The sequence below is a fragment of the Dendropsophus ebraccatus genome, chromosome 5 (assembly GCF_027789765.1).
Source record: "Dendropsophus ebraccatus isolate aDenEbr1 chromosome 5, aDenEbr1.pat, whole genome shotgun sequence".
In the NCBI taxonomy this organism is placed as follows: Eukaryota; Metazoa; Chordata; class Amphibia; order Anura; family Hylidae; genus Dendropsophus; species Dendropsophus ebraccatus.
The window spans coordinates 152,891,528-152,910,282 of NC_091458.1; the positions used below are offsets into that span (position 1 = coordinate 152,891,528).

The window sequence follows — 18,755 nt, forward strand, 5'->3', positions numbered from 1 at the left end:
CCTATAATGATTTTAACTTTCAGTCCATAGGGCTGTGTGAGGCTCATTATTGCACCATGATCTTTTCATTGGTACCACACTTGGCTATATGACTTTTTGATCACTGTTTATTTTATTTGGGACATGATGTGACCAAAAATCGGCAACTTTACACTTTGGCTGGTATTTTGCAGTTACAACCTCCTACTGTGTGAGATCAGAAATGTGATAATTTAGTAGTCTGGGTGATTCCAAATGTGGTGATACCAAATATATATATATATATATATATATATATATATATATATATATATACTCAACGGCCACTTTATTAGGTACACCTGTCCAACTGCACGTTACCACTTAATTTCTAATCAGCCAATCACATGGCGGCAACTCAGTGCATTTAGGCATGTAGACATGGTGAAGACAATCTCCTGCAGTTCAAACCGAGCATCAGTATGGGGAAGAAAGGTGATTTGAGGCCTTTGAACGTGGCATGGTTGTTGGTGCCAGAAGGGCTGGTCTGAGTATTTCAGAAACTGCTGATCTACTGGGATTTTCACGCACAACCATCTCTAGGGTTTACAGAGAATGGTCCGAAATAGAAAAAAACATCCAGTGAGCAGCAGTTCTGTGGGCGGAAATGCCTTGTTGATGCCAGAGGTCAGAGGAGAATGGGCAGACTTGTTGGAGCTGATAGAAAGGCAACAGTGACTCAAATAGCCAACCGTTACAACCAAGGTAGGCAGAAGAGCATCTCTGAACGCACAGTACGTCCAACTTTGAGGCAGATGGGCTACAGCAGCAGAAGACCACACCGGGTGCCACTCCGCTCAGCTAAGAACAGGAAACTGAGGCTGCAATTTGCACAAGCTCATCGAAATTGGACAGTAGAAGATTGGAAAAACGTTGCCTGGTCTGATGAGTCTCGATTTCTGCTGCGACATTCGGATAGTAGGGTCAGAATTTGGCGCCAACAACATGAAAGCATGGATCCATCCTGCCTTGTATCAACGGTTCAGGCTGGTGGTGGTGGTGTCATGGTGTGGGGAATATTTTCTTGGCACTCTTTGGGCCCCTTGGTACCAATTGAGCATCGTTGCAACGCCACAGCCTACCTGAGTATTGTTGCTGACCATGTCCATCCCTTTATGACCACAATGTACCCAACATCTGATGGCTACTTTCAGCAGGATAATGCGCCATGTCATAAAGCTAGAATCATCTCAGACTGGTTTCTTGAACATGACAATGAGTTCACTGTACTCCAATGGCCTCCACAGTCACCAGATCTCAATCCAATAGAGCATCTTTGGGATGTGGTGGAACGGGAGATTCGCATCATGGATGTGCAGCCGACAAATCTGCGGCAACTGTGTGATGTCATCATGTTAATATGGACCAAAATCTCTGAGGAAGCTTCCAGCACCTTGTTGTATCTATGCCACCAAGAATTGAGGCAGTTCTGAAGGCAAAAAGGGGGTCCAACCCGTTACTAGCATGGTGTACCTAATAAAGTGGGCGTTGAGTGTATATATATATATTTAATTCATTTTTGTTTATATTTTTTTTATTGGAAAAAGGGCTTAATTTAAACTTTTACATGACTGCTCTGAGGGTATAGAGGTCATATGATCACTGAGATCGCCGCTCATTGGCAGAGCTTGTATATGACTTTATCAAGCCTGCAGCCTTGTTACACAATTCATTTCATCAAAAGTTATCTCTGTCAGGAGTCACACTCTGGGATGATGGGTGCCATTCCGCATCATGACCACTTGGTGTCTCACTCTCCCCTGTTCTTTGTGCACAGCTGAAGAGAAAAGGGTTAATTTGGTTTGTTTTACTGTTCTGTTTTAGCCAATAGCTAGCTTGGGTGCCTCACACTTTTCTATCTTATTACATTCTCACACCTTACCCTTTGTAGCACTTTCCCTATCAATAGGAGGTTAGTCCCATTCACCCCGATTTAGAATGGTTAGTTCCTGGTGGGAGGGTCTTATCCAGTTGTCTGCTGTGAAGGAAACAGAGAGAGAGAGAGAGAGAGTTGCAGCAGCGGTTTACCTCCAGGCCTGGCTTAGGCCAGCGCCCTGGATCTTTTGTGGTCAGTTGTTGGAGATAGAGAGATATTTCGTTTTTGGGAGTCTGTGAAAGAGCTAATAAGCACTGCTCAATCCAAAGGTGGGGTAACTGTCACCGGGGCTCAACCTTGCCTATGTCAGGGATGCTTATACTAGTCAGGACAATCCACCAGGGAGAGATTGGTCCACAGTGGAGCAAATAGCATAAGCTGAAGTACTCCATTGAACTTTGCTCGGCCTACGCCTCTTGAGAGGTTAGCATTGCCCAGTTGATCCAGCCTAGGATTCGTACTACCAAACCTTACACTTGCTGGACTTATTTGGCAAAAGGTGGTCTTCTTTTATTTTCTGATACTAGCGATGAGTACGAGAGTCTTCTACACAAAGTCTACTACAAAACCATCGCGGCAGAGTACTACCCTACTTAGGCAAGGTCCCCACTTACCAACTCACCTCAGCTATACTTCTTAACTAGAGATGAGCAAATAGTACTCGATCAATTAGCTATTTGATCGAATATTACACTATTCAATGTATTCGTTTTATCCGCAGTAAATCCGCAGTAAAAATTTGTTTCTCCTCCAACCAAGGTTGGTGCTTTTTGCTAGCCAATAACCATGCAGGGAGACTGTGACAGGCCCTAGGAGCATGCAGCCATCGCGAGAACAGCGTCTACAATGATTGGATGGCTTACACATGTGACCTCCAACTATAAAAACTCAGCTCCTGCTGCTCGTGATCAGATGCCATCTTGAAGCTTGTGAGGGAGAGATCTTGGAGTAGGGACAGTTAGGATTTAGGTGATTTTAGGCAGGCAAGACCCCAAAAGCCCTTGTTAGGGCTACTACACAGTGCAGTATATACTGTAGCTCTGTCTATATAGTGAGTAGGCTGCCTACAATTACATCATCTAATTGGACAGACAGGCAGGCACCTTATAATTTTCCAGAATAGGTTCTGGAAATTTTTGCCACTGTGCGCTACGTATGAAAAAATATAAAAAACTGGATGACTTTTTTTTTTACCTATTTGTTGTCACATTTCTATTGTAGCAGGTCAAGTTTTGGCGCTCTGCCTCAAATTAAATTTTTACATGGTTTTCATGAGACCCACCCCCGTTTATGTGTAGGAGGTGTCTGACCACATCACACATACATACACAATGACAGTTAGTGGTGGGTATTGTTTGATTTTTCCCCTACGGCTATCATAGGCATTTTTTTTTTCTTACTATTTGGCTTTATTTCCATGATAATGTAGAGCAAAGAAGGTTTCCATGTATTTTTTCCACTTTACATAGAGGTTATATTGTGTTTGGAGTGTATTGTTGAGACCCTGTGGTGGTGGCGTAATACTGCGACTTTAGCGTCTTAGAAACACCCAGGCATGCTTCCCCTGCTGTCCCAGTGTCATTTCAGAGGTGTTTGCATCACTTTCTGAGGTGTCATTGTCGACTTGATGACCTCCAAGTGGTCAAATTTAGGTTTTCAAGAAAGAGCATGCAACTTCCATTGACTTGAATAAGTTTCGATATTTGATTGAATTTTAGAACATTATGGTCTATTTGAATCAAAATTTGAGCTTTCGAATATTTTACTACTTGCTTATCTCTATTCTTAACCTATTCAACTCAACTGTACTACTACACCTACACTTCAAGCAGTCAAAGGTAAACGTTCTGTGTTGTCCATTAAGAGAAAGGACATTGTATTACTAAAAAGTTTTAGGCTATGTTCACACTACGTATCTTTCCGTTAGTTAGTAGTGGCAGCATTAAATGGGTAACTGCGCTTGGTGGGAAGAGTGGTGGTGTGTGGAGAGATGGTCTGCCTCAGACTTTGGTTTATCACTATGTGTGAGACGCTGGTGCTTGAGTTTTTCCCTCTCTGTCAGCTAGGGAGGTTTCTGCTTTAGTATATAGGTCAGGCCATAAGCAACTACTTTTGGTTCCTAGAAGTATCCAGGTGTCCTTGTACATCTTACCCCTCCAAATTCAGAAAGAAACGTTACAGAGGGATAAGTTGACTCTGCTACCCAAACTATTTAAGTCTATCCACTTGGGTTCCTTAACTGAGGATTTCCACCTTCTGTAGAAGTGCAGGCCCTTTCCTTATTGTGGAATGCGCACTTGACAAACTCTCTCCCAAATCTCTTAGTCTCACCTCCAGATGTTCTCCTCCTTACTGCTCAGCTTGTAATCCAATAGTTAACTTCTTAAACCTTTATCTTTGTCTCTCCTTCTCCGGTGTTCTAACAGCTTTCTCTAGTCTCTTTCTTGTCTCTTAGGGTGTTATTATACAGGCCCGATAATAACTGTAAACGAGCGCCGATCTGCAAGATCGGCGCTCGTTTACTGGGCCTATTACATGGGCCGATTATCGTTTAAGGGCCCTATTCCACTGGACGATTATCGTTTGCATAATCGTTAATGATTAACGATCTCAAACGACCGCTATTGCAAAAGACCTGAAAACATTCACTCATTTCCATGGAACGATAATCGTTACTTATGATCGTATTTGCGATAGTTTTTTCTTCGCTATTTCTTCGCTATTGCATTTGTATCTACTGCGAACGACAGAACGACGTCTTATTCGATGCAAACGTTTTGCGAACATTTTGCGAACGAGCAACGATAAAAATAGGTTCAGGTCTTATAAAGCGATCAACAATTTCTCGCTTGGTCGTTAATCGTTAACTGCATTGCAACCGAAAGATTATCGTTCAGATTCGAACGATTTAACGATAATCTGAACCATAATCGGCAGGTGGAATAGGGCCCTTACAAGGGCAGCAGAGACATCGTTACTGATGTCCTTGCAGCCCTTGCTTAACTTTATACATTACCTGTCCAAGCTGCAGGGCTTCTCTTGCGGTCTTCTTCTCTGCTTCTTCTGCTGAGACAGGCCGCTCTGAAGCTGCAGCGCGCGGGACCCGGGGAGAAGGAGACTGCAAGAGAAGCCCTGCAGCATGGATAGGTAATGTATATCGTCAGCCACCGGCTGTGCACCACTATTACAAATAGCGATGCGCAATCGGCGACTGACAATTATAGGTTCAAACTTATATCAACGATCAGCTGATTATCATTGTCAAATCGGGCCAATTCAGCCGATTATCGTTCCGTGTAATAGTACCCTTAGACAGTTACTCAGCTAGTCTCAGCTATACCCTGTCTCTGTAGGCCTAATAGGGAGAAGATTAGCCTACTCCACCCACCTTCTAGCAAGGTCTAGAATATACTGGAAAGTCCTACACTACCTAAGCAGTACCCACTAAAGACTGCAGGTGTCACTGTTGCCTAACAGTTTGTGTAGTGTGTGTGTCAGGCATGTAGCCAATTCTCTGCCTTCTAGTTCCAGTACATCCTAAGTCCAGATGACCCTAAGTCCAACCGCAGTTGTGCTCTGGTATTCTGCGGTGTCCCACAAGGGGTGTTACTGTTACATACACCTTTCGCAAAAGTCTGTACTTGTTGTATCATCCTTATGATGAAAAGAGTACTAAAAGTTAGCCACTAGATGTCGCTGTATTGTGTGTGTATATGGAAGCTGCATAGCTGAAGGATCGCAAAAGGGTTATTGTTTTTATGTGTCACCAGAATCTTTAGGCCAGTAGGATTTCTGCTTTCTTCTCTCCTATCATCTCTTTTCTCGTGTTGCACGCTTTTACCCACTTGTAGCACACCAAACACGGTAGAGAGAAAGTTAGTCACATGGGTGGAGGAGGAGCATAGGAAGGTTTTTCGTTCTGGACATTGTGTAGGAAGGACACAAGCCAGATAGCTCTCCACAGTGATCCTATTTGGGCCCTGGCCCTCTGACAGGTCCCCGTATCTACAGTGCAAGTCAGTCTTAGTCAGTACCCCGCATGGGAAGGACGCAAGACAGCCCACTGTCACCAACTTCTTTACTAGTAACACTCCAAAGCACTATGAACTGTTAAATTCCTCTTGAGAGAGGACAAGCCTGAGACAACCTCAATCCACGCCGTTGACTAGGAGAAGTCACAGAGCAGGACAGTATCCATAACAGAGCTACAGAGCCAAGAACTGATCTGGTTAGAGCAAAGTTGCAGTAGCCTATGAACTCCATCTCGCAGCACGGGTGTCAGCAAGGGAACCCTCAGCATTCTGCTCAGCCCAGGTAACAAGGTCTGGGGCCTGTGTCACCCATTAGGAAGCTTTAGCCGAATCTAGTGGGCATAAGGTGGTGTGAAGACTGAAGTCAAAGGTCAATACAGGGGCACAGTTGTTCTTCTTATTCTTCTTCTTCTACAAGTATTCTACCTCATCCTCCAACATCCCGACAAAGCACATTACTACATGGGTTGAGACTCTCACTGCATCCTCCTCTCTACTACTCTACCTCTTGTATTACTCAGCACAACTCAACCAACACGACTATATCCTACACTTCACTTATTCTACAGATCTGGTCGTTCTATTATCAAGCGTTTATTGGAACTTTGTCAAGTGTGTCTCAGAGATTTTCTGTATTACCTGCTGCACATTTACAAGAAGTAAACCAACGCAACTTTATTTCAAGACTCTGGGGGGACTTACGAAGCTTACCCCCGAGGCATACACCAGGGAGAAGGTGCAGATTTGCCCCTCCTCCCTGGCATATGCCTCCTGTGCGCCCCACTCGCCTGATGGGCGGGCTGATGAAGCTTGCGGGGGCGTGATGAGGCGAGGAGGAGGCGTGGCCTCCTTCGGCACCTCATTTATCATAATTTACGCAAACATGACGCAAATCTACACCTGCTGGAAGGTCGGCTGTACACCTCTTAGTGAATCCTGCCGCGAAAAAAGGGGCGGTGCTTAATATAAGTACAAGTACGCTCGGCATAAATCCCCCTCATTGTGATTATTCACCACCACCGACACAGCATACACACCGCAACCTTGGGACATTCTTCCCTTTCTGTGGGTGGCAGGTCCTACTATCCGGGAGGGTCACTACACCACTCTGGCCATCCATGACTTCATAACCCCAAGGGACCCAGCAGCAACCCGGAGGACAATGACCACAGGGAAAAAGGGTTCAACTGGCCTTACCAAATAAAATCAGGCTCTAAAAAAAAAAGTTTGAGAATCTCTGCCTTTAAATCCTGCAGTCCATTTCGTTGGGCTCTAAGACACAGCTTTCAGCATCTTGTGTTAGGCACTTGGCATGTTTTTGTCTGGCTGGGAAAGTTGGCAGTTTCTTGAAATCTCTTCTACTTATAGATAATCCTCTGGGCAGGAGCATGATTGATGTCTAATTGTTTAATGATCTATTTATATCACTTTCCAGACTCATACGCATCTATTCTACGGATGAGTGATTTGGCACAAAACATATTTTGCTTGAATTTCACACACAAAAAAAAATTTGATTTGTTAGAATGTGAACTTTTTCTGATTCATTTCGAATTTCTTCCATCCCTATTCCTGTATACTGAGCGACCTGATGTATATCTGAGCTTTACATAAGACAGATGTCAGCCGCTGTGAGCCTGAGATGAGCGGCCTCACAGTTATATCCGCCGGGTGGGTGGATTGTGGATATGTCCATATCTGTAACCTTCTATGGCCACATTGCTGCTATGGCTTTCTGCTTTATTCTATGCACAGCTTCAGCAACAGTATATAAATCAGGTGTGGCGTGTGACACTCAGGACCCTAAATATAAGAGAAACAGATCACTGATCTCAGGGAGACCAGCCAAAGATAACACTGCTGGTTAAAGCGCTCAATGCAGTGAAAACCTAGGTGCATTGCTCCCTGGGAAACATGAATATGCAAAAAAAACCCCTGTGGAGCCTCATTTAAGAGTCTCAAAACAAAGGACTAGCCAGATATCACTCCAGGAAGGACCCAGCCAAGGGGTGGCTCCTGTAGGGAAACCAACAAAACCACCAAAATAAGTCAATGTAATGACAAGGGAAAAACCAAGGCCAAGTATCCATCCACAGACAGCTGTTTCGGGGTGTTGCCCCTCATCAGTGTGGAGCAGGATTCTGGCTAGATGGGAGCAATGCCTAGTAGAGCCATAAGAGAAAAAGATCAGTCATCTCAGGGAGACCAGCCAAAGATAACTTTGCCGACTGCTGGTTAAAGTCCTCAACAAAGTGAAATCCTAAGTGTATTGCTTCCTGGGAAACATGAATATGCAAAAAAAAAATCCTGTGGAGCCTCATTTAAGAATGTTTAAACACAGGACCGTAGAAAGACCCTGTTGTTGTATAGATCAATAGTATAGTAGGTGAATTAAAAATATATAATATAACTTATCAGACAAAAATGCCTCCTTCTCTTGTTATCAGGCATCTTCCCTATCCTTTCCTTCCTGCTTTTCATTATGTAAAATCAGCTCAGCACCATCCTTGTTTCCATCAGTTATATCAGGGTTCAGATATTTTTTTTTCCTTTTATTTCATTCATTTATTTATTTATTCAGGGAGTGCTGCGGATTTTTCTAGTTTTGATGGATCCTTATGCTGTTTGCTGCGCTTTTGTACGTCTATCTGTCTATCTATCTTCTATCTATCTTCTATCTATCTATCTATCTATCTATCTATCTATCTATCTATCTATCTATCTGTCTTCTTTCTATCTATCTCCTATCTATCTATCTATCTATCTATCTATCTATCTCCTTTCTATCTATCTATCTATCTATCTATCTATCTATCTATGGGTACTATTACACAGAGCGATAATCGACCGAATCGGCCCGATTCTGCCGATTATCGCTCTGTGTAATAAAGACGACGATCAGCAGATCAGGCCGCTCTGAAGCTAGAGCGCGTGGGACCCGCGGGAAGCATACCGCAGGAGGAGCCCTGGAGCGTGGATAGATAAAGTATATAGTTAAAGCAAGGGCTGCAAGGACATCGGTAACAATGTAATTGCAGCCCTTGTTAAACGATTATTGGGCCGTGTAATAGGCCCAGTAAACGAGCACCGATCTAGCAGATCGGCGCTTGTTTACAGGTATTATAGGGCCCCCATCGGCCCGTGTAATACCACCCTATCTATCTATCTATCTATCTATCTATCTATCTATCTATACTGCAGAAACATCATTTTATCTCTAGAAAAGAGCAGCTATCAGACCTCAGGATGAATCCCACGCTTCTTGGCCGTCTGCGATGTTTTTTTTCCGCTTCAGCTTCTCTAAACCGCAAAGCATACAATCACTTACTTAAAAAAAACAAAAAAAAAACAGAACTTCCAAACTGGAGCCCAGCAGTCTGGTAATATAATTCATAGAGCAGCTGAGCTTTTCTTTAGCTGAAATGTTAATTTATTGCTCCGAAATGAATTCCGCACCTAATTAAAATGAAGACCCCATTTCTTATCTGGAATCAGATAAACATAAATGTCTCCCAATATCCCTTTCCTGAGCATCCAGAACCTCAGACACCATGGGAATAATGAATTAGATTTGCTTGCAGATACAATTGATAACTGTAGAAATTATCGTGGCGTACATAGAGAGGAGGAGAAGGGGGGGGGGGGGGGGGGTTGAGGGACAGGGAAGAGGGGGGAGGGGTCTAGAGAGGTCGACTCTATTAAATCTGCAGGAATTGCTACATTTGACACAAAAGCTGCTATCACCCCAAGTCAAATCAAGAATAATATGCTTCGCTGCTCAGGATCACAGGCTGAAATATGTGATTGTCATATTACCTTCAGCAGTAGCCGAAATCAATTTCTTCTGCGAGATGGGCAGAAAACCGAAAGGTAGAAAGGGAGAGGTGTAAAGGGGTTATTTTCTCACTTTTGTCTGAAAGCAAAAAGCTGTTTTTCCTACCTATATCTATATTCTTAATTTTTTTTTTCCTCTGGCTGGAAATGCGATGGTTTTTGCTTTGATTTCCAACTGTTCTGCTCCATTTCCAAAACAACATCATTAAACGTAGCAAAAAATAATAAAAAATCCAGTCGATTGGCAATAAAAACGATCCCTCCCGCTGAGTGTATGTTTATAAACTGAAAAATATATGTTTATTTGGTAATGTTCTGTAATTCTGTGTGTTTTTTTTTTAAATGGGCAAATTTGTGACGACAGCGGTTTGAAAGGAATCAAATTGGTAGCATTAAAAAAATGTAAACCTTATTCCAACACAATCTAATGATACCATTTCAGCCTGTGTGAGTCTGCGTTGCCGCTGCTCATTCTTGCTTTACTGAGTCAATACTGCAGCAAGAGGTGTTATAACTTGTAATTAAGCTCCGAGCAGGGATCTTATTTGTGTTGCCATACGGTGGTGTAAATGGAAGCAAATGCACTGTAGTCTCAGGTGCCCCCGCTCGCATGGAAAAATTCTTTTTTCTTTTTTTTCCCCACCCCTTCAGTTTACATTTCCATAGAGTGGAACGTTGGAATTGCAGACTCTTTTTAATACAATGTTTGAACTGAGGGCAACTTTTCCATTGACTTTTATGAAACACATTATTAGATTTAAAAAACAAAAAAACAAAAAACAACCCTTTTCATACTGTACCTTTTTTCGAGACTACAAAAAAATAAAAAATTATTAAAGTATATTATAACTCATCATGAATGTTTATTTTAATTATTATTCCCCCCCCCCCCCAAAAAAAAATAAATGATCTGAAGAAGATCTGAAGAAAATGCCTACAATCAATGGTTCCATTTTGCATAAATCCAACCTGTCGTCGCTTTTTTCTTTCAGCTAAGATGGCAGGAGAGCGGGCTGAGAAGAAGGTCAGAAAGCATCATGCTATCCTAGAGCTGGCACATAAGAGCTCCCTGAGTTCCCACTTTGAGGAGGATATAAGCTCTTTTCCGGTTGGTACGAGGTCCCAGTCAAACTCCATTCCATTGTGCCCAATGTGGATCCGACCTGTTGGCGATGCGGTGCCTCTGAGCTTTCTTTTGAGAGACGGTGAAGGGGGTTTTGTGCCAGGTGACCCGGGTCACCAGCCCTGTTCCTCCTCCATCACAGCGAGGTTTCTGATAAGAAATATAGATGCTCACTGCTACGCTTTCTGATGATGGTGGCCACAGTCTGCACCCCTCTCTACTGGAAACGGACGTACCCTTCGCCAATCTCTCTATGGTTCTCTAAGGTAAATGAACTGATACACAATGGAAGTACCTGGATGGCCTGTTCTGAATTTTGGGAGACCGCTGACTATACTTCTATGTTGGAGACGGCACCAGACCCCTAGGTGGGTGGTGTCGTTCGAGACTGTCCTGCTCCCGTGATAGATGGGCACCCTTGCCTTTTTTTTTCCCTCAAAGTCCTCCCACCTCCCCTTTTTTTTTGTCTTTCCCTTTCTCCCCCTCTTTTGCCTGGCTCTCTGAGCTCCTGCTTTTTCTCTTTTCTTCTTTTCATTGTTCTGACTGTTTTGGCAAGTGAGTGGTCTTGCCCCTCACTGGCCTTGTTTTTGTTTTACTTAAATTTGGTGGTATGGAGGTTGGTGTATCTTATGTGATTTCTGTATGCCACTTCATCTGCTCGGTTAGGGTTGTTTGTGCCCTATTGGTTGTTTGTCCCCTATTGACTGTCTATTAATGGAAAATTTGTTTAAATAAAGAATTTATAAAAAGAAAGAAAGAAAAAACATCATGCTAGCCGCAACCTAGTGCTGGCACATACCATTGGGAGGTATTCCCGATCTGCAATGCTTTCAAGGAATGCTCTGTACAAGTGCAAGTACAAGGCCCCTGAAAACAAGATTGAGAAGAAGAAGTTAGAGAAGGCTTGTGCTACCGTGGGTGGAGATAATAATGTTGGAGCCTCTGTTGTAAAGCTTCATGAAATGCCACGTTACTACTCCACTCAAGACGTTCTCCGGAAACTTCCGAACAACCGCAAGAAGCTCTTTAGCCAGCAGAAATGCAATCTGTCCTCCAGGATCACTCCTGGATTTATGCTGATCCTGCTCAATGGATGACACAGGGGAAAGCTTGTTATCTTCCTGACACAACTTCAGTCTGGTCTCCTGCTGGAAACAGGTCCTCGGGTCATCAACAGAATTCCCCTTCGAAGAGCTCACCAGAAATTTGTCATTGCCACTTCTACCAAAGTTTGCATCTCCAGTGTCAAGATTCCAAAACATTTAACTGACTCCTACTTAAAGAAGAAGAAGCTGCGTAAGCACCAAGAAGGAGAGATCTTTGACCCAGAGAAGGAAAAATATACAGTTACGGAACAGAACAAAGAAGACCAGAAGTTTGTTGACTCGCAGCTCCTGCCTGAAAATGGAACCTGTCATCACTTTAATGCTGCCTGAACTAATCAGGATTGCCCCTGGAGGCTTCTCCCCACCCCTATTAACCACTTGACCACATCCTCTAGACTTCCTCTCTACATTGTTTTAACCAGCATCTACCTTCTCTTCATGTGACAACCGACCTTCTCCTTTCCTCTGTCTTCCTTTTTTTGTCACTTCTCTACATCATGTTGCCTTTGCTGCCTTCTACTTTGTCCAAGCTACTGTTTTGGTTACCCTTAGGGAATTCAATGCCAGGTGTTCATTATATTACATCACTATGTCTACTGCTATCCATGCACTCCTAGTTTGTTTTGCCATTTATATGTCCCTCTATATCATGTGTCATAAAGGTGTTATACCTTAGGATGCTACTATCCCCTCTTAACCAGCCTTTATGGCGTCCGTTGCAATATATACTTTGTGACCATGTACTCTCACATTGTCAATTTTCTACTTTACCCTAGCCTTGTATAGTATCTCTACTTTAGATACTACGAGCTTCACATGTTCTCATTTTTTTTTATTTTCATTATTACTATTTCACTTTATTGTCTATTGTATTTTGTGCATATTCATTAGGCACTTATTCCAATATTTATACGTACTCTCCCATTTATATACAGCTACAGCTTGTTGAGTGGGCGGGGAGGGGGGGCGCGGACTCAAGGTCCGCTTAATTCATTATTCTTTTGCCGAAAAAATAAGCAGGAAACCTACTCAAGCTCTGAGCTGGCGTAGGTTTCCTGCCACGCGCACGGGACTTATGTTGAGGCAGTCCGCCTCCACATAGATCTCCGTACCGTCGGAGCTGTGGGGACATTTTTAAGTCCGGTGCAGAAAACGGCGGACTTAATAAATGTCCCCCATAGTATACGCTCTGGTCGGGAATCTAACCGGCCGCACTCTCCATTGTGTGTAATGTGGATTCAACAGAAATGAAGATCATCGCTAACAACTGCCGTTCCGTTGCCGGCCTAATAGTGGATGTCCCATTACTAACATGGGGCTTTTCATTAGCCCATAAAATGATTAATTCTACAACTCCCCTCTTATTATCACAGTACTAACTGCCATATGAGTACTGAGAAGAGCCGCACACTGGCAGGTGTGAACTGTTAAAAATAGAGGTCTGTGTCTGGCATTATTAGGCTGGGAAGGCCCATCATAATGTGCCCTACCCACCCTAGTTTCGTCAGGTTATTACTACTTCATCTCAGGCTGGTTATGGAAAAGGGGGGGGGGGCTTTTACATTTTTTTTTTCATAATCTTACAAGACCAGGGTGGGAAGAACCCTTTATGTTGGCACTACCCAATGTAATAATGTTGTAGAAAGGGAATGGTAAAATACTGGAGGGGGTGCACATCTCACCCAGGCTGGTTGCCAGGATGAGGTGGTAAACTCCAGGAAAGATGTGTAGTTCAGCGAAGATATTCTGCTGAACTGTTGTTTAGTATTTCTGGGCCTGGATTTTACTGGAATGGCGGGTAGGTTTGGTAGTGGGACCTGCCATTCCCTCCCCACTCCAGTACACACCTTGCGCACAGGTGTAAGCAGCTCATAAAAGGCAGCTCAGAAGGCTGAATGTTGCTGAGAGCCTGGAAGCCACTGACCTGTTCAGACACTGCTGTTGTCTAGTGCTGTTTGGTTGAGTAAGGTGAGACCTCTGTTTAGTTAGAGCCCAGCCAGGCAGGAGTTTATTTTATATCCTGTTTTTGCACAGTGCTGCTACGTTTGTTTTTGTCTGAAATTTTATATGCCACAATAAAGCCAAGTTGGACTTTTTATGTTAAATTGGCATAAGGACTGCTTTATTCTTGCTACCCCCTACTAAAGATCTCCACAATATAAATATATATATATATATATATATATATATATATATATATACACAGTGGTGCCTTGGATTACGAGCATAATTCGTTCCGGGACTGTGCTTGTAATCCAAATACACTCTTAAGCCAAAGCACATTTTCCCATAAGAAGTCACTGAAGTGCAGACAATTGGTTCCACACCCCAAAAATAATGTTTTTTTTTTCCTGAATAACATGTAAAAGAGATGAAACAAACATTGAGAAACAGCTCAGGAACAGTGACAGGCACATTATAGCAGCAGTGCGTATAGCTGAGTGTAAGTGCAAGCACATTATAGCAGCAGTGTGTATAGCTGAGTGTAAGTGCAGGCACATTATAGTAGCAGTGCGTATAGCTGAGTGTAAGTGCAAGCACATTATAGCAGCAGTGTGTATAGCTGAGTGTAAGTGCAGGCACATTATAGCAGCAGTGTGTATAGCTGAGTGTAAGTGCAGGCACATTATAGCAGCAGTGTGTATAGCTGAGTGTAAGTGCAGGCACATTATAGCAGGAATAGAGAGGATGGGAAATACAAGGACTGACAGAGCCTGCTGGGAGTATGAAGGAATGAATATATATATATATATATATATATATATATATATATATATATATTTCAACAGTAGAAAGAAGAAGACTTGGACTACTGACAGAGAGTATTTATAAAAAAAACTAAATATAAAATATAAAATATAAAATATTGATAAGGAGTCTCTGGGTTTTATTTCAATAAAGTTTTTCTCTTAAACTTGAGTGTGTTTTTTCTTTCTTACATGTGATCTAGTAGTGGATGCTGTTTGTGATGTCAGTCGAGATAGGGGTCGGGTATGAGTAAATTTCTGAGCCCATTCCCTTTGTTCTAGGAGAGATAAGGCATTATCAAAGCTGTCTTCTTCAGCTTACCCTTTCCTATAGAGAACACAGGAAATTTCTGGCTGTGGCGAATGATAATGAGTATGGGGAGGATGAGAGACATAGTTGTCAGCTGAATTAAGATATATAACCTCCTTTATACTAATGGCTGAACCTGTTGCCTGTAGATGGTTCAGCTACCTTTAGCATAAGGAATATGACAGCAATGTTAAATGATGATGCATAGCATCACCACTTACCTCCTTTTGCTTTATAGTCAGCAGTGGTATATAGCTAGTGTATGGCTAGAGCCTTTATGCTATTAGCTGGATACAATTAGTTTCTTTAACTTGTGTCTGGATTGGATACATGTTGCAGAGAAAAAGTAAAATAAAATTTCAGTACTACATATTGGAGTGCCATGATTTAAAGAGGAAGGCCACGATTTAAAAAATTTGTCAGCAAGCAGGAGCAGGGGGAACATAATAAACAATCATTACTTACCCACGGGGCACTGTGTCATGGGCTCCAGAACCCCCTCCAGAATGTATTTTGCCCCAAGTTCCAATGTCATGACTTAGGGAAAAATACCCAACTCGGCTAATGGATTGCCCCAGTAGCCAATCAGTGTCCAACCCTAGTAAGTAGGAATTGTTTTTTGAGATTCCCACACTCTTTCAAGTCCCAACCATGCACACACAGCTATTCGAGGGCAAGGAAGAGCCAGTCAGAAATGAAAGGGCTTAGGAGCACTTCTGCCCCATTGGTGGGGGTCTGTACTGGTACCTGCACCAATCTAAACTGGACATACCACTATGACATGCCAAATGTTTTTTGCTAAGTACCCTTTAATTGTCTGTTCTATTAGAACCGCTTTTCCATTCCATCAGCATTCATTGCAGCAGTGATTGAATGTTCCCTTAATGTTAGTGGCTTTCTAGATTGTATTAGCAGAACCCATGTCACATCACCCTTAGGGCTGGTTGAGATGAACATACTGTATGATGAGATCTTGCCCACTCAGTGTTCTGAGAAGAAACCAGAGAAATATGTTGCTGTGAAATTCTCCCAAGTATCAGCATTATCGATCGCTCCTAAACAAGCGGCAGTAAATTAGTGGGTTGCAGCAAAAACTAAAAAGCAATGTTACTTCATTGTTACAGTTCCACAAATTGCACGGTAATCCATATGCTTCCAAGCTTCTCGGAGTACTTCTTTCACATTTCTTTCTACGTGGACTTTGACCTGGTCAAGCTCTAATATAATTGTAAGGAAAGTTTATAAATTCAGATTTATGCATAAATTATTCTGAAAAATACATCTGATTTGCAGCTAGTGGAAATAAAGCTTTAAAGGTGTACTTCGGCAAAAAAAAGTTTCCAAATCAAATGATATCAGAAAATATATAAATTTGTAAATAACTTCTATTAAAAAATCCATAGTCTTGAACACTCAGGCTATGTTCACACAAAAAATTGTTGAGGTGAAAATACTGTCAATATATATATATATATATATATATATATATCCCTGGGTGGCGGCGGGGGGGGGGGGTGGTGGGGGATGAGTGCACTTCTATAAGGGGATCCGTGCCGCAATCCTCCTCCGGACATGACCTATCACCGATCGCAGAGGGAGGTCACTTCACGGATTCCCTCACTGCCCCCTTACATTGCTTCTCCCATCTCATGACAACATATAACATATAACAAAAAATGACAGTATTAATACCATGGACATCACTAACGTTGAATATGATATTTACGATAATAATTATCTAGTGCGGAACGGGCAGATGGTTTAAGAACGTGTAATATTTGCCTGTACATGACAGGTTTTTAATTCTAGGCATGAGCTTTCTTTTAACATCTCCTGCTGTCAGATCCCCCCAACCCTCCCCAAATCTCCACCAGGAGAGCCATATCGCCAGTCTAGGTTTCTGTTATGCTTTTAATAGCGCTTGTATGATGTAGATATATGGACGACGTCTTTCTATAACTCCATGTTCGTTTCTTGGTGATATATAGTCTGAGAGCTGGGGAGGGGAGTCTGCTTTAGTATTTTATATCTCGTCGGTGCGCAGTATATATGGGCGCCAGGAGGGATGCACAGCTGGCAGGAGGCGGCCATACCGTAAATTATACAGTCTTTATGTGATAACAGCCAGGAGTGAAAAAGATAGCAGGCATTTGCATGTGGTAGAAGCATTCTAAAAGCTTTGGCTGCAAGAAGAATGTGTCTATAGGTTCTGGGATGAAATTTTTTTTAAGTGTCAGTACAGGTTTTTATTAATAAACTTACATAAAAATATTCAGAGTTAATGTTTTTGAGGTCGGAACAGTAGACCGGACAAGCGAGACCAACACTGATTCGCCATTCAAACTGCACTGTCTTTCCAATGCTACATCCACTATAAATATGCAGTTCTGCCGCTGGAGGTGGTGTAAAATGGCATTTAACCCTTTGCAGCTGGGATTTGGCGCATGCGACTATTTAAATCACTTTTTAGGAGTAGAATTTTTATTGTTTATTTTATCCTCGAATTAGTTTAAAATTTGCATTTTTTATTAGTCACACACAATAAATCTTAACCGTAACCATAAATAGTAAAGCCCGCAGTGGCTAATGGGAAATGAGTGATATTGTAAAATAAATAAAAAAATCTAGACATTTTCTAGATAAAATCTTAAAATTGAAAATGGTTGAAAACAGTTAAAGGGGTACTCCGATGGGAATGAAAATTAAATTAACCGACAGAAAATATACAGCTTTGTAGTTTACTTCTATTTAAAAAAATCTCCAGTCTTCCAGTACTTTTCAGCTGCTGTATGTCCTGCAGGAAGTGGTGTATTCCCTCCAGTCTGACACAGTGCTCTCTGCTGCCACCTCTGTCCGTGTCAGGAACTGCCCAGAGCAGGAGAGTTTTTTTTATGAAGACTGGCTACTGCTCTGGACCGTTCTTGACAAGGACAGGGGAGGCAGCAGAGAGCACTGTGTAGACTGGAAAAAATACACCACTTCTTGCAGGGCATTCACCAGCTGATAAGTACTAGAAGACAAGAGATTTTTTTAAATAAAAGTAAATTACAAATCTATATAACTTTTTGACACCAGTTAATTCCACCAGAGTACCCCTTTAAGAGAAAACCAGAGTTGAAGTTGAAACCCTTTTAACACTCATGTTTGATTTTTTGCACAAGTGGGAAAAATTTTGTAAAATTCACAAAAAATTTTTTGGCGCATAAAAGACACATTTCTCGCAAAAGGAACTTCAACTATTAGACTAAATAAGCACCAATGAGACCAGAACAGCGCCGTAGCACCATAATGAAGCCACGCCGTGGGAAGCCAATAATCACTGGTAGGTATACATGTCAGTCTTTGGAGGTTGGGAGGGGTGTCAATAAAAAATGTAGTGCCTTATTAACTATTTACTAAATCATTTTAAAAAAACAGTATTAGCTGTTCGGCTTTTTATGGCAGGAATTTTTTTTGCAGCGCGCACTTGTCCTCAGATGAATTAACAAGGTGATTTATTGGTAAAATTATGGACGTGTTTCAGGGGTTAATTCACTCTTCTTCAGGTGTGTTTTATATATATTTACATTCTTTGCCTCGCATATTAGTATTTAATATACCTCACTGTTAATAATGTCTGTTACCTATCTTTCTATCTATCCTACTTCCAGCTATTCTTTTAACCGTGTTTTTCAACAGCTAGAGGTAAAATACATGTGAGAGAAATGTCA

General features: G+C 42.1%; 1 pseudogene; it reads left to right on the plus strand.

Moving 5' to 3' along the window:
- The first annotated feature begins 10,756 nt into the window (after window positions 1–10,756).
- LOC138794214 (large ribosomal subunit protein eL6 pseudogene) lies at window positions 10,757–18,525 on the plus strand (annotated as a pseudogene).
- The last annotated feature ends 230 nt before the right edge of the window (window positions 18,526–18,755 follow it).